The 14951-nt window shown below is 40.9% G+C and overlaps 1 long non-coding RNA gene across 1 annotated transcript in view; it reads left to right on the top strand.

Annotated features, from left to right (window-relative positions):
- The window catches only part of LOC147345350 (uncharacterized), a 181592-nt gene extending 167226 nt beyond the window's left edge, over positions 1–14366 (top strand). Inside the window, exons 2-3 of the long non-coding RNA XR_015155058.1 lie at positions 8209–8328; positions 13506–14366. This is a non-coding gene — a long non-coding RNA (uncharacterized LOC147345350). The remainder of the gene's footprint in view (positions 1–8208; positions 8329–13505) is intronic.
- The last annotated feature ends 585 nt before the right edge of the window (positions 14367–14951 follow it).

The raw sequence follows: 14951 nt of genomic DNA, 5'->3' as shown, positions 1-14951 counted from the left end.
ATCACTGAGCCTTTGGCTCTGGGAAATTCTACCATTTTTATTCAAAGGCGCCCTGTTTCCTCTAGTCATGTGTTTCCTCCCACTCAGCTGTCTTGGCTAAATTAAATTAAAACATCTTTCAGACAAACAGCTGTTTCAGACAAACAGCACTTCCTCAGTGGCCTCCTGACCAGGGAGGAATGTTCTTCATATGACCTCTATGTACTACACTATCAGGGCACCTGGCCGTCTACGCACTTCTGTATGTGATTCCCTGCCATGTGCCGTGATAGAGTTCCAGACAGGAATGGAGCACAGATGTGTGCATCCCCCTTAAACTCAGCACTTAGTGCCAGGCTGTGCATAGTGGTGCTCGACAAGTATTTTCAGAATCAAGGAGGCTCCTTGAAGGTAACCCCATTCTAGACCTGCAAAGCCAACAAACCCAAGACCATCAGAGCTCATCACTGTCTGATACTGCTGTCAGCATGGGTGTCTGCCTTTATGGAGGTGGGCATGGGTGGCCATAACAGCCAGGTGCCCAGCTGTCCACTCTAGCCTTGCCAGGGGACCAAGGGGCTCGAGCAGCCAAGTTCAGGGGCTTCACTGAGGGAATCTGAATGGATTTGAAGAACAGTGTGGGTGACAGAAAGGCATCCTGGGTCATTAAATACCTGATCTTATACACAGACACTCGTCTCCTGTGCATTAAGCCAGGAGGAGTAATAATCATTCAGAACATCTGTGATGCGAAATTGAAGTGTTAGAAGTTTGTTATCCTTGTGGTGAGAGAACTTCTGTTTATGGAATGCACTAGAATAATCCAAACAACCAGGTGAGCACTGGTAGGAAGAGTAAGAATACTGGAGTCCCAAGGTCGCTCTTACCAGCTCCAGGACTTGGCCAAATTCCTTCCCTTTCTCCATGTGCCTCAGTTTATGTATTGGAACTATGCAGATAAGGACATTTCACTGACTAGGTTGTTGCAAGGGTTAGAAATAATATAGGTAAGTGGTACAGGAGAGGCATACAAAAGGTGCCCAATAAATGGTAGCTGATGACTGTCATAGGCTTTTAGCAACATGTAAGCAAGTCCTGCCTATGTTTTGGAAGACATTTCTTATAATGTCCCTTTAAAATGAGAGAAGATTGAAAATTCTGCAAAGATGATACAAAGTTAAAACCAAATTAATCATCCCAGCTTAGCTTGGAACGCTAAATATTAATGTTCCTCTTTAGCATGTGTGGCATATTATGTACAATTCATCTGAATATAAATAGTCCAGATTGTGACATTACATTATTCATGATGAATCAACTGTCCACGCTCTGCATGGCGCATCCCTCTGATATGCGGCACTCTCGCTAATTAATCAGCAGGTAGAAAATGGATTGTGTTCTTCAGGAAGGGGAGTGAGAGGGTCTACTGTTTATTGAGCATTTATTATGTGCTAGGTGCTTTATATAAATCATCTCACTTAATGAGCAGCCCTTGAGACTGGGAATTGATGTGCCACAAACTCTCCTTCCACTTTGTCTCTCTCCCGGCTGCAGGACCCCCTCCCTCCTCCACCCCACATCTTCATGAGTCCCCTCTACACTTTAGCACTCAGTCAGTCAGAGAACTAGACTGCAGCCTCACTGGAGAGGCATTATTTTTCTTTGTGTAATTAAGAGGGTGAGTCAGTGATAATGGAAAAATGAAGAGCTCGGGAAGGGAGAAGCAAGTCATGCACTAGCAGCCAAAGCAAAAATTCAGGTCAATTTCAATAAACTTTTTTTCCTCTTTTATGGCAACTCAGATGTTTTCTCCAGTACTGTGTAACACGCATGACGTTTCTACTGCATGTGAGAAGGGGCATGAGGGAATCCGACTGGCCTGCTGACTCTTTCAAAAAACACTCAACCAAGGTCTTCAGAGAACTTCAGGAAGTGATGTTAGTTCCTAGTACCAGTGTCTATAATCTCTGATAACTCATTTGGTGACTTGTAGGCAATTAGCCTTATGTCATTTGTGAAAACACAGAAGTCTGTAAAATTGTGTGCTAGTCCACAAAAGATGTGTTGTTGCATTTATTTATTTATTTATTTTGGGGGGGTAACAGAATTTTATTAAAGTAAAGAGAGAGAAAGCTGCTGACATGGACATTAGAAAGGAGCAGAAAGAATGCCCCCTTGCTAGTTTCTGGCAAGGTGTTTTATGTCTGTTAGCAAGCTTATTAATCAGATAAGAGAGACACCTCAAGGCTGAGAGAGTTTCACCAGGCCCCTCTCCCACAATATGCATTTATTTTATATATATATAAATTTATTTATTTTAATTGGAGGTTAATTACTTTACAATATTGTATTGGTTTTGCCATACATCAACATGAATCCGCCACAGGTATACATGTGTTCTCCATCCTGAACCCTCCTCCCACCTCCCTCCCCATACAATCCCTCTGGGTCATCCCAGTGCACCAGCCCCAAGCATCCAGTATCATGCATCGAACTTGGATTGGCGATTAGTTTCTTATATGATATTATACATATTTTTCAATGCCATTCTCCTGAATCATCCCACCCTCTCCCTCTCCCACAGAGTCCAAAAGACTGTTCTACACATCTGTGTCTCTTTTGCTGTCTCGCATACAGGGTTATCTTTACCATCTTTCTAAATTCCATATGTATGTGTTAGTATACTGTATTGGTGTTTTTCTTTCTGGCTTACTTCACTCTGTATAATAGGCTCTAGTTTCATCCACCTCATTAGAACTGATTCATATGTATTCTTTTTAATGGCTGAGTAATACTCCATTGTGTATATGTACCACAGCTTTTTTATCCATTTGTCTGCTGATGGACATCTAGGTTGCTTCCATGTCCTGGCTATTATAAACAGTGCTGTGATGAACACTGGGTTGTTGCATTTAAAAAATTACATAAAAGGTCATTATATTTTTGGTTAGTCTATAGCCTATGGGGAGATCCTGAAGCTGAGTTCCAGAGCCCGGATGTGGCAATTTGTGCTGGATGTGAGAGTTCAAGGAGCCAGTTCTCATTTGCTTTGGATGAGAACACATCTATGACTCATGAAGGCTAACACGAACATATACTTTATATCTTATTCTGACAATCCTTCAAAACTTCTGTCACTTATAAGGCATAGGGGCAAGAGAAAGGATGGATGCGCCTCAAAGCATTTGGAAACCTCACCTGTGCAATCTTGAATTGGAAGGGATGGAAAAGATGTCAGACAACAGGTGAATCTGAATAAACTTGATCTCCAGATTTGGCCAAGAACGATAGGGTCAGATCCTCTTCTGGGAGTCTCCCATTGCAACAAATCTCTGCAAGGATTTAGGAAACCTGGACATTTAATTGATCCAGGCAGAAGTCCCTGGGCTTCCCAGGTGGTGTTAGAGGTAAAGAACCAACCTGCCAAGGCAGGAGACCGTAGAGATGTGGGTTCAGTCCCTGGGTTGGGAAGATCCTCTGGAGCAGGAAATGGCAACCCAGTCCAGTATTCTTGCCTGAAAATCCCATGGATAGAGGAGCCTGGCGGGCCACAGTCCATGGGGTTGCAAAGGGTTGGACATGACTGAAGCTACTTAGCACGCATGCAGAAGTCCCTCTGTCTCACTGTGGGCTTCAAAGACAGCAGTGATAGGGCAGAAATAAATGCAAAACAAACAAAAGAGACCATAGCAAAAATCAACAAAGCCAAAAGCTGGTTCTTTGAAAGGATAAATAAAATTGACAAACCATTAGCCAGACTCATCAAGAAACAAAGGGAGAAAAGTCAAATCAATAAAATTAGAAACGAAAATGGAGAGATCACAACAGACAACACAGAAATACAAAGGATCATAAGAGACTACTATCAACAATTATATGCCAATAAAATGGACAACGTGGAAGAAATGGACAAATTCTTAGAAAAGTACAACTTTCCAAAACTGGACCAGGAAGAAATAGAAAATCTTAACAGACCCATCACAAGCACGGAAATTGAAACTGTAATCAAAAATCTTCCAGCAAACAAAAGCCCAGGTCCAGACAGCTTCACAGCTGAATTCTACCAAAAATGTAGAGAAGAGATAACACCTATCCTGCTCAAACTCTTCCAGAAAATTGCAGAGGAAGGTAAACTTCCAAACTCATTCTATGAGGCCACCATCACCCTAATACCAAAACCTGACAAAGATCCCACAAAAAAAGAAAACTACAGGCCAATATCACTGATGAACATAGATGCCAAAATCCTAAACAAAATTCAAGCAATCAGAATCCAACAATACATTAAAAAGATCATATACCATGACCAAGTGGGCTTTATCCCAGGGATGCAAGGATTCTTCAATATCCGCAAATCAATCAATGTTATACACCACATTAACAAATTGAAAAACAAAAACCATACGATTATCTCAATAGATGCAGAGAAAGCCTTTGACAAAATTCAACATCCATTTATGATAAGAACTCTCCAGAAAGCAGGAATAGAAGGAACATACCTCAACATAATAAAAGCTATATATGACAAACCCACAGCAAACATTATCCTCAATGGTGAAAAATTGAAAGCATTTCCTCTAAAGTCAGGAACAAGACAAGGGTGCCCACTTTCACCATTACTATTCAACATAGTTTTGGAAGTTTTGGCCACAGCAATCAGAGCAGAAAAAGAAATAAAAGGAATCCAAATTGGAAAAGAAGAAGTAAAACTCTCACTGTTTGCAGATGACATGATCCTCTACATAAAAAACCCTAAAGACTCCACCAGAAAATTACTAGAACTAATCAATGATTATAGTAAAGTTGCAGGATATAAAATCAACACACAGAAATCCCTTGCATTCCTATACACTAATAATGAGAAAACTGAAAGAGAAATTAAGGAAACAATTCCATTCACCATTGCAACGGAAAGAATAAAATACTTAGGAATGTATCTACCTAAAGAAACTAAAGACCTATATATAGGAAACTATAAAACACTGGTGAAAGAAATCAAAGAGGACACTAATGGAGAAATATACCATGTTCATGGATTGGAAGAATCAATATAGTGAAAATGAGTATACTACCCAAAGCAATTTATAGATTCAATGCAATCCCTATCAAGCTACCAACGGTATTCTTCACAGAGCTAGAACAAATAATTTCACAATTTGTATGGAAATACAAAAAACCTCGAATAGCCAAAGCTATCTTGAGAAAGAAGAATGGAACAAGAGGAATCAACCTGCCTGACTTCAGGCTCTACTACAAAGTCATAGTCATCAAGACAGTACGGTACTGGCACAAAGACAGAAATATAGATCAATGGAACAAAATAGAAAGCCCAGAGATAAATCCACGCACATATGGACACCTTATCTTTGACAAAGGAGGCAAGAATATACAATGGATTAAAGACAATCTCTTTAACAAGTGGTGCTGGGAAAACTGGCCAACCACTTGTAAAAGAATGAAACTAGAACACTTTCTAACACCTTACACAAAAATAAACTCAAAATGGATTAAAGATCTAAACATAAGACCAGAAACTATAAAACTCCTAGAGGAGAACATAGGCAAAACACTCTCCGACATACATCACAGCAGGATCCTCTATGACCCACCTCCCAGAATATTGGAAATACAAGCAAAAATAAACAAATGGGACCTAATTAAACTTAAAAGCTTCTGCACAACAAAGGAAACTATTAGCAAGGTGAAAAGACAGCCTTCAGAATGGGAGAAAATAATAGCAAATGAAGCAACTGACAAACAACTAATCTCAAAAATATACAAGCAACTCCTACAGCTCAACTCCAGAAAAATAAATGACCCAATCAAAAAATGGGCCAAAGAACTAAATAGACATTTCTCCAAAGAAGACATACAGATGGCTAACAAACACATGAAAAGATGCTCAACATCACTCATTATCAGAGAAATGCAAATCAAAACCACTATGAGGTACCATTTCACGCCAGTCAGAATGGCTGCATTCCAAAAGTCTACAAGCAATAAATGCTGGAGAGGGTGTGGAGAAAAGGGAACCCTCTTACACTGTTGGTGGGAATGCAAACTAGTACAGCCACTATGGAGAACAGTGTGGAGATTCCTTAAAAAACTGGAAATAGAACTGCCTTATGATCCAGCAATCCCACTGCTGGGCATACACACTGAGGAAACCAGAAGGGAAAGAGACACGTGTACCCCAATGTTCATCGCAGCACTGTTTATAATAGCCAGGACATGGAAGCAACCTAGATGCCCATCAGCAGATGAATGGATAAGAAAGCTGTGGTACATATACACAATGGAGTATTACTCAGCCATTAAAAAGAATACATTTGAATCAGTTCTAATGAGATGGATGAAACTGGAACCTATTATACAGAGTGAAGTAAGCCAGAAAGAAAAACACCAATACAGTATACTAACGCATATATATGGAATTTAGAAAGATGGTAACAATAACCCTGTGTACGAGACAGCAAAAGAGACACCAATGTATAGATCAGTCTTTTGGACTCTGTGGGAGAGGCAGAGGGTGGGGAGATTTGGGAGAATAGCATTGAAACATGTATAATATCATGTATGAAACGAGTTGCCAGTCCAGGTTCGATGCACGGTACTGGATGCTTGGGGCTGGTGCACTGGGACGACGCAGAGGGAGGGTAGGGGAGGGAGGAGGGAGGAGGGTTCAGGATGGGGAATGCGGGTATACCTGTGGCGGATTCATTTCGATATTTGGCAAAACTAATACAATATTGTAAAGTTTAAAAATAAAATAAAATTAAAAAAAAAAGAAAAGAAAAAGTAATCCAAACACACACACACAGAGAAAAACAAAGACGGCAGTGAGCGGCAGTGAGGAGCTATCAAAATGGCAGCAGACAAGGGACAGGCTCTGGTTTCCTGAATCCTCCAAGAGAGGGAGCTGCTGAGCTTGGGAAGTCTTCATCATACTGGGAGGCTGGAGAATCGCTGACCAATGATTGCAAAGCATTCTGCTGGAAGCTGAGATGTTTTCTTTACTGTTAACTATTGCTACTCTTATTGCTGTTGCTACTATTACTACTGTTACAATGGTTACTATTGCAATTTCTAATACAATTGCTGTTCATATACTATTCAGACACAGGGCAAGGTCAAATCCTGGCTACTCCAACTAGAGAGTTTGTAATCTTTGTCAAATCCCTTTTCTTGGTTTTCTCATCTGTAAAATGAAATAATAGTGCCTGCTGTGTGTATTGTACAAAAATGAGAGTTTGAAGAGAGAGAGAGAGATGTGTGTTGGTTAAGAGAGAGGCTGAATGTTTTCTAAAACCACACAGTGCTGTATATTGTGAGGGATTTTTGTCACAACTTAATCGATCATCTAGGTAAGAAACATTTGCAGTATTTAATGACAAAGGAATAAATGTGTGCATTATAACCCAGAACTCCAAATTTATGCCCCATGAATTTCTGTTAGAGAAATGAATCGTGTCTCCCTTGCAGCCCAGTATCAACCAAAAGACCAGTTAACTTAGTCATTTATTTTGAGTCTTCAAGTTCTAAATCAATATTTTATAAGATTCTCTTGAAACTAAGTATGTGAACCTAATTCTCAGCTCATAGCAAAACATTCACAGAGTTCCTGTTAAGGTTATATTCTTCTTTAAGGAGTATTCCTGAAAGTTTGCTCATTTGAACAATGCTTTCTTTCTGTTGAAGAAAAAGTCAAAGATACTGTTCACTGTTAACATTCTTGAACAAGGATATGATAGGTTCCTAACAAGAATGGTAGGAATATGGTATTCTTGTCCAGGAAAAAAAAATCATCCCTGCAGATATGTTTGTATGCTGTCTTTTATCTGAAAGCAAGTGCAATGAAATATGAGATGTTTCCCCCTTTACTGTGGCTGCCGTGTGTGCAAGTCCAGTCACTAAGTGGTGCCGGACTCTTAGTGACCCCACTGACCATATGCAGCACCAGGATCCTCTGTCCATGGGAATTCCTAGGCAAGAATACTGGTGTGGGTTGCCATTTCCTTCTCCAGGGGATCTGCCGGACCCAGGGATCCAACCTTCCTCTCCTGCATTGGCAGGTGGATTCTTTACCACTGAGCCACCCAGGAAGCCTGCTGTGGCTCCCAGGAAACAACAAAATCAGCCATCACCTATAGCAGTCACTTGATCTCAGGATTTTGGTGCTGGCTGTTCTGCTGTTTTTCCAGATTTATCTCTGATTTTCTCTTTTTGCAGTGTTCTTGCCTGGAGAATCCCAGGGACGGGGAAGCCTGGTGGGCTGCCTTCTATGGGGGCGCACAGAGTTGGACACGACTGAAACGACTTAGCAGCAGCAGCAAGCTTAAAAAATACAAGGTGTGTTTGGGAAGTAGAGAAGAAACTAGGCTACAGGAATTGCTGGAGGTAATGGTTTAAATAGGCTGGGGTATTTCAGTTTTTATTTATTCAAAATTTCCATAAGACCCTTAAAAATAACAACTCTGCTCAACAATGTCTATTACAGTGGTTTTTCACCCTCTAGAATCAGAGTTTCTAAAACAGAAAAGAACCTTAAATATCACCTTTTATTGCCTGTTAAAAATGCATGGGCTTCAAAATCAGACACCCCTGGTTTCGAATGCTGGCCTTGCCATGTAATAGCTGTGCAACCTCAAAATTACTACAACGGCTTGAACCTCAGTTTCCTCGTCTGTAAATCAGTGAGAGTGCCTTTTAAGTCTCAAGGTTTTTTGCAATAATAACAATAATTTATGAAAGCACTTAGCACAGTAGCTAGCACACGGAAACTGCACAAAACATGGCAGTTACCATATTTAAATATGAGAAATAAATGAGGTGATGGAGCATTTAAAAGACACTTCATTAAGGAATGTTAAATGAATTACTGGATTTAAATATACATACCCCAGAGTGAAGATTACATACACTTACCTATCTTAAAAACCTTAATGAGTTTTTATGTTTTGTTTATTTAATGGACAGGTGGCAGGAAGGACCTAGAGCCTTCAGAAGACAAGATGGGGATGATAGGCTTTTTAAGTGAGAAGCAAAGTGGGAAACAAGGTTTAAAAAGGGCAAGTGGAAGGTAGAAAGATGCTGGTGACACATTTCATCTACCAGAGCCACTTGATTCAAAGGTACATTTTCCTAATGTGTTCTTATGATAATATCAATACATACCCAAAGGTTAAATTTTACATTGAAAACCCATACACTAACCACCTAGTATCTAGAATTATTTTTAACTCTGTTTGCTTTATGATGGGCTTCCCTTATGGCTCAGTTGGTAAAGAATCCGACTGCAATGCAGGAGACCTGGGTTCAGTCCCTGGGTTGGGAAGATCCCCTGCAGAAGGGAAAGGCTCCCCACTCCAGTATTCTGGGCTGGAGAATTCCATGGGCTGTGTAGTCCATGGGATCGCAAACAGTCAGACATGACTGAGCAACTTCCACTCTCACTTCACTTTGCTTTATCATATATCCATCCATGTATCATCTCTTTATATATCCATCTTTCTTTTCTCCCACCCACCCATCCATCCAGCTTGTGTTTTATTTATTTATTTATTTTTGGCTGTGCTGGGTCTGAGCTGCTGAGAGGAAGAGCTGTTCCCTCGTTGTGGTGTGCAGGCTTCTTGTTTCCGTGGCTTCTCTGGTTGGCCAGCATGGCCTCCAGGGCACGCAGGCCTCAGGAGTTGTGGCCCATGGGCTTGGTTGACCCATAGCACGTGGAACCTTCCCAGACCAGGGATCGAACCCATGTCCCCTGCGTTGACAGGTGGATCCTCAACCACCTGGACCACCAGGGAAGTCCTACCTTGTGTTTTTGAGGCATTTCAAAGTAGGTTGCAGACATCAGCACACATATCATTAATATGAGTTCAACATGTATTTACAATTTTTTTTCTTATAAAATTTACGTATAACAGAATGCACAATTCTTAAGTGTAGAATTAAATGAGTTTTGATAAATGACTACTCCCGTGAAACCAAGAACCTATCAAGACATAACACATTACTGTCATTCCAGAAAGTTCCTGGAATCTTTGCTATCAATCCCGCTTCCTTCTCCAGAGATAATACCTGTTCTGATTTTTTTCCCACCATAGCTTAGTTTTGCCTATTGTAGCTTCATATACGGAGAAGGCAATGGCACCCCACTCCAGTACTCTTGCCTGGAAAATCCCATGGACAGAGGAGCCTGGAAGGCTGCAGTCCATGGGGTCGCTAAGAGTCGGACACGACTGAGTGACTTCACTTTCACTTTTCACTTTCATGCATTGGAGAAGGAAATGGCAACCCACTCCAGTGTTCTTGCCTGGAGAATCCCAGGGACGGGGGAGCCTGGTGGGCTGCTGTCTATGGGGTTGCACAGAGTCGGACACGACTGAGGCTACTTAGCAGCAGCAGCTTCATATAAATGGAAGCAGATGGTACCTATTCTTTTGTGTTCGCTTGTTTCACTTAATGCAGTGCCGGTGATATTCATCTATACTCTTGCATGGGTCAGTAGCTTGTTTTCTTCGCTTACTGAGCAGCACTCCATTGAATGAAGATACTACAGTTTGTTCATTGATTCTCCTTTTGACAAACAACAGTGACAGCTTTGGACTCTTATGAATGGAGTTGTAGAGCTGCTACTGATATTCCGCTCAGGTAACTACATAGGAGTAGAACTTCTGGGTCATAGTGCAGTTGTGTATCTACTTTCATAAGAAACTGTCAGAACTTTTTACCAAGTGATGGACCAATTTTGTTTTCCCAGCACTGATAAATGAAAGTTAAGTTGCTCTACATAATTGCCGACATGTGTATTGGCAGTCTTATTTCTAACTTTAGCCATTCTGTTGGGTTTATAGTGGCATCCTGTTGTGGTTCAAAGATATACTTTAATTTTTCCACATCTACTATTGTTAGGAATGCATCTTACAATCTATGTCAGTATTTAAGTTGGCTTACATTTTGCTGAAAGTTTTCACTTTCGTCTCAGGTTCAAAGGATTTATTAACAAAATAAGCCACTTGTTATATATGAATAAATAGTACAGATATTTATTAGAAAATTATCTAGCTTACTTCAATACACTAACATGAAAAGGAAAGAGAAATAGAAAGAGCAGAGTATACATTACCAAATTGGGTTTTGACCACCATCCACACTTAAACAGCGCTGGCAAGTCCCGTGACACAGCACATCTGGAGTCCCAGTTGGAAAAGGTCCCAGGCAGCAAGTCCGCTTTGTAGGTGAGACTTCAAAGATTGCAGTCAGGTTCCTGTTTATAATCCCAAGGCACAAAATGATACCATCATTAATCTGTGACCAAATTGCAAGCCTGGTTTCATGTTAATGCTGTTTGTTTTGTCTTGGAAAACTTGGAATGTTGCTAAGCCTGGGGCTTGGTTGGCCAGGCTCATTCCAGGATCCCAACAATCTCAAGATTCTTCCCCCATCTTATCGAAGGTGCTGCAAGTCTTGTACTCCCAGCAGGCAGTCATTCCCACTCCCAGTCGGGGCAGTGTCTAGGCAGGTTAGAAGCAAGGTCTGAGGCCTGCTCTGCTTTATCTCTGAAGCCTAAACAAGACTATTTATTTAATTTCCCTAACAGTTTATTGCTTTTCATTCTTCTTTTTCCTACCCACCCCCTGAAAAAAAGGTCCCATTAAATCCATCATGCTTGTTACAACCCAGAGCATCTTTTTCTGAGGAATTCCCATCCTCAAAAAATTGCTGTCATATGCTCCTACACAAGGAACCACCTTTGTGGTGATGAGTACAGTAGACCAAGGGCCTAGAACAGAGCCTGGCACGCAGTATCTGATGAACGAATGAATGAATGCTAAGTCATAGCATTAGGCCACTTTGAATCTTTTGGGCCTTTGTCTAAGCCTGAAGAATTGAGAATGGATGGAGTCTCTATTATCTTCCCCAGGAGGCCTCTTTCCTGATTATTTCCTGCAACCCAGATACCCAAAGGAACATGTATAATGAATCCCAAGTCAAATCTGTCGCAGGTCAAAAGGGCTTGACTTGATGGGAAGTCAAGCAAACTTCATGTAGACGTTGAAAACTCATGTCTGTGTTTCTGGGACCACTCAGTCAGTACTTGGAAATGCTCAAAAGAGTAAGAAACTAATCACTTGGTTTTGATCCATTAGCTCAGCTGTAATGTAGCAGAGCTAATGCAGTCATAGGCAGCAGACAGCTTCTCTGGCAGAAGAAAAAAAAAATAGAGTGCCTTTCACTTTTGCAATGAAAATTAAATTTGAAAATAATTCCCTGCTCTTTTTGGAATATTACTGTGCTATTAACTAGGCTAAGATCATTAAAAGGTAATGGCATGGAGTCACATGCATCATTATTTTAAGAGAAATTGAATGAGAATGTACTGTCGATCTTTTCTGCTTCTTGCCTCATCCCTGGTTTAATAGGCATCGGTAAGGACCACTGTGAACATATATTTTCATATTAAAGTTATGGCTTTGACCTTGAAGAAGGGAACCTGGGTCATTAGAAAATGGACTGACAGCCCTCAGGATTTAACTTTCTGATTTTTTAAAATCAAGTTTTCTTTAATACAAAATTGAGAGTACCTCTCAAAACTGAGTTACTTAGAAAATGGGTATAAAGTTCATTATTGGCTTGAAAGAAGCACTTTATTCATTGCTATTTTCAGGAAAAAAAAAGTCAGTGGAAAAGTACCTGGACCTTGTTACAATCACTGGGACCTATTTATGTTTCACTGAAGTTATGGCTTCTATTGCTTTTCAGCCTTTTGGCTAGGATCAAGTGAAGTTATAGCTTCTAAAAAGTGTTGTGCTAGTCGCTCAGTCGTTTCCAACTCTTTGTGACTCAAGGACTGCAGCCCACCATGCTCTTCTATCCATGGGATTCTCCAGGCAAGAATACTGGAGTGGGTGAAAGTGAAGTTGTTCAGTCCTGTCTGACTCTTTGCAACCCCGTGGACTGTAGCCCACCAGGCTCCTCCGTCCATGGGATTCTCCAGGCAAGAATACTGGAGTAGGTTGCCATTTCCTTCTCCAGGGGACCTTCCCAACCCAGGGATTGAACCCAGGTCTCCAGCATTGCAGGCAGACGCTTTAACCTCTGAGCCGCCAGGGAATCCCTTCTTCAGGGGATCTTCCCGACCCAGGGATCAAACTTGAGTCTCCTGCACTGCAGGCAGATTCTTTATCGTCTGAGCCACCATGGCTTCTAAAGTCCTGGGCAAAATAAATAAATAAATAAATAAAGTCCTGGGCAAATGTAAAATCAGATAGACACTCTGTCCTGTTGAAAACTTAGGACATTTCACTGGCTACATGGCATATCCCATATTCAGAATGTCTAGGTGAGAGGAAGGTTTAGGGGTTTTGATTCTGAAGAAAGGCTTTCTTGAAGATATTATGAGCTCAAATGATTAAACTTCTCACACCTCCTCCTCTCCAGCAAACTACAGTAACTACCCTCATGACAAACAGCATTGTGGTGCAGGAACAGGATCTAGATTGATTGTAATATTATTCTTTTTCCAGACAGCTGCCCCCATGCCTGAGTGCATGCATCAGACAGAGAGAAAGAGCGTGTTCTTCCTCTTCTCTCCTGGAGTTGGGAGGAGTTCTTTAATTGGTTCCCAGGCCTTCAGATATGTTTATTTAACACGGTATTCAAACTCCATTATCTCTGAAGGAAAGGAACACAGAGAAAATCTACAAACAAAATGCTCTCTAATGGTACATGGACACAGGTGAGAAATCTGAACACTTTATTCTCCTTCCAAAGTGAAAGTGAAAGTTGCTCAGTCATGTCTGACTCTTTGCGACCTCATGGACTATACAGTCTACGGAATTCTCCAGGCCAGAATAGTGGAGTGGGGAGCCTTTCCCTTCTCCAGGGGATCTTCCCAACCCAGGGATCAAACCCAGGTCTCCCTCATTGCAGGTGGATTCCTTACCAGCTGAGCCACCAGGGAAGCCCATTTTCCTTTCAAGTTCACTATCAAATCTTGATTTGATATCAAGACTGTATCAAATCTATATGAGACCCCCATGTAAAACTTACTATTATAATCTAACAGGTTGTAGCTATTTATATGTTTATTTCCTTCTATGACGAAAGCAAATCTTTTCATTGAGAAGAATTTGGAGACTTCAACAAAGTATTTAAAAAGAAAATTAAAAATCTGTATAAGTCACCTATCAGCAACCATTGTTAACATTTTGGTGTATTTATCTTCAAATTCTCCACCCCTATACACCTTTTAGGTAATTTACATAACTGTGATCATACACTGTGTATGTCTTCATATGTACTCTTTTCTCTCTCTCTATTTTTTCCCTTCATGTGCTTACATGATGAAGTTCCCAGATCATTAAAAATTCTTCATGAAATCTAAATGGTCTTTTGAGCTTCATGCTTTATTTTTTAATGTTTATTTATTTATTTGGCTGTGTTGGGTCTTAGTTGCGGCACTTGGGATCTTGCTTGTGTCATGCAGGAACTTTCATTGTGGTGCATGGACTCTGCTTGTGATGCATGGGCTCAGTAATTGAGGTGCACGGGCTTAGTTGCTCCAAGGCATGTGGGATTTTTAGTTCTCCAACCAGAGAAGGAGGAACCTGGGTCCCCTGCATTGCAAGGTGGATTCTTAACCAAGAGACCACCAGGGAAGTCCCTTGACCTGTGTACTTTAATTAGGGAGTTTTACATAATTTTATCTGCACACACAAATAAACATCATGTCATTTCTTTAGGGTTTCAGTCATACATGAATGGGAAATTCTCAGCACTTAAAAGTCATGCTAGTGATATTCATTAAAGAGCTTGTCTCTTATAGACCTTTCTCCAGTAGAGTTCTTTCCCCAGATAAAGCTGGATTTCCAAATCAGAGAAGTTTTGGACTGGAGAAGAAATGCCTTATCTGGAAGGCCTAGAGGGAGAGGGCTGAGGTCCAGGACTGGGCCTTTTAGGTCTGCAGCCTG

This window comes from Bos grunniens, chromosome 25, assembly GCF_055505025.1.
Source record: "Bos grunniens cultivar Pamir isolate PY7600 chromosome 25, Bosgru_T2T1.0, whole genome shotgun sequence".
Taxonomy (NCBI): Eukaryota; Metazoa; Chordata; class Mammalia; order Artiodactyla; family Bovidae; genus Bos; species Bos grunniens.
The sequence above is the reverse complement of the archived record's forward strand: the minus strand, read 5'-3'. Positions and strand labels throughout refer to the sequence as shown.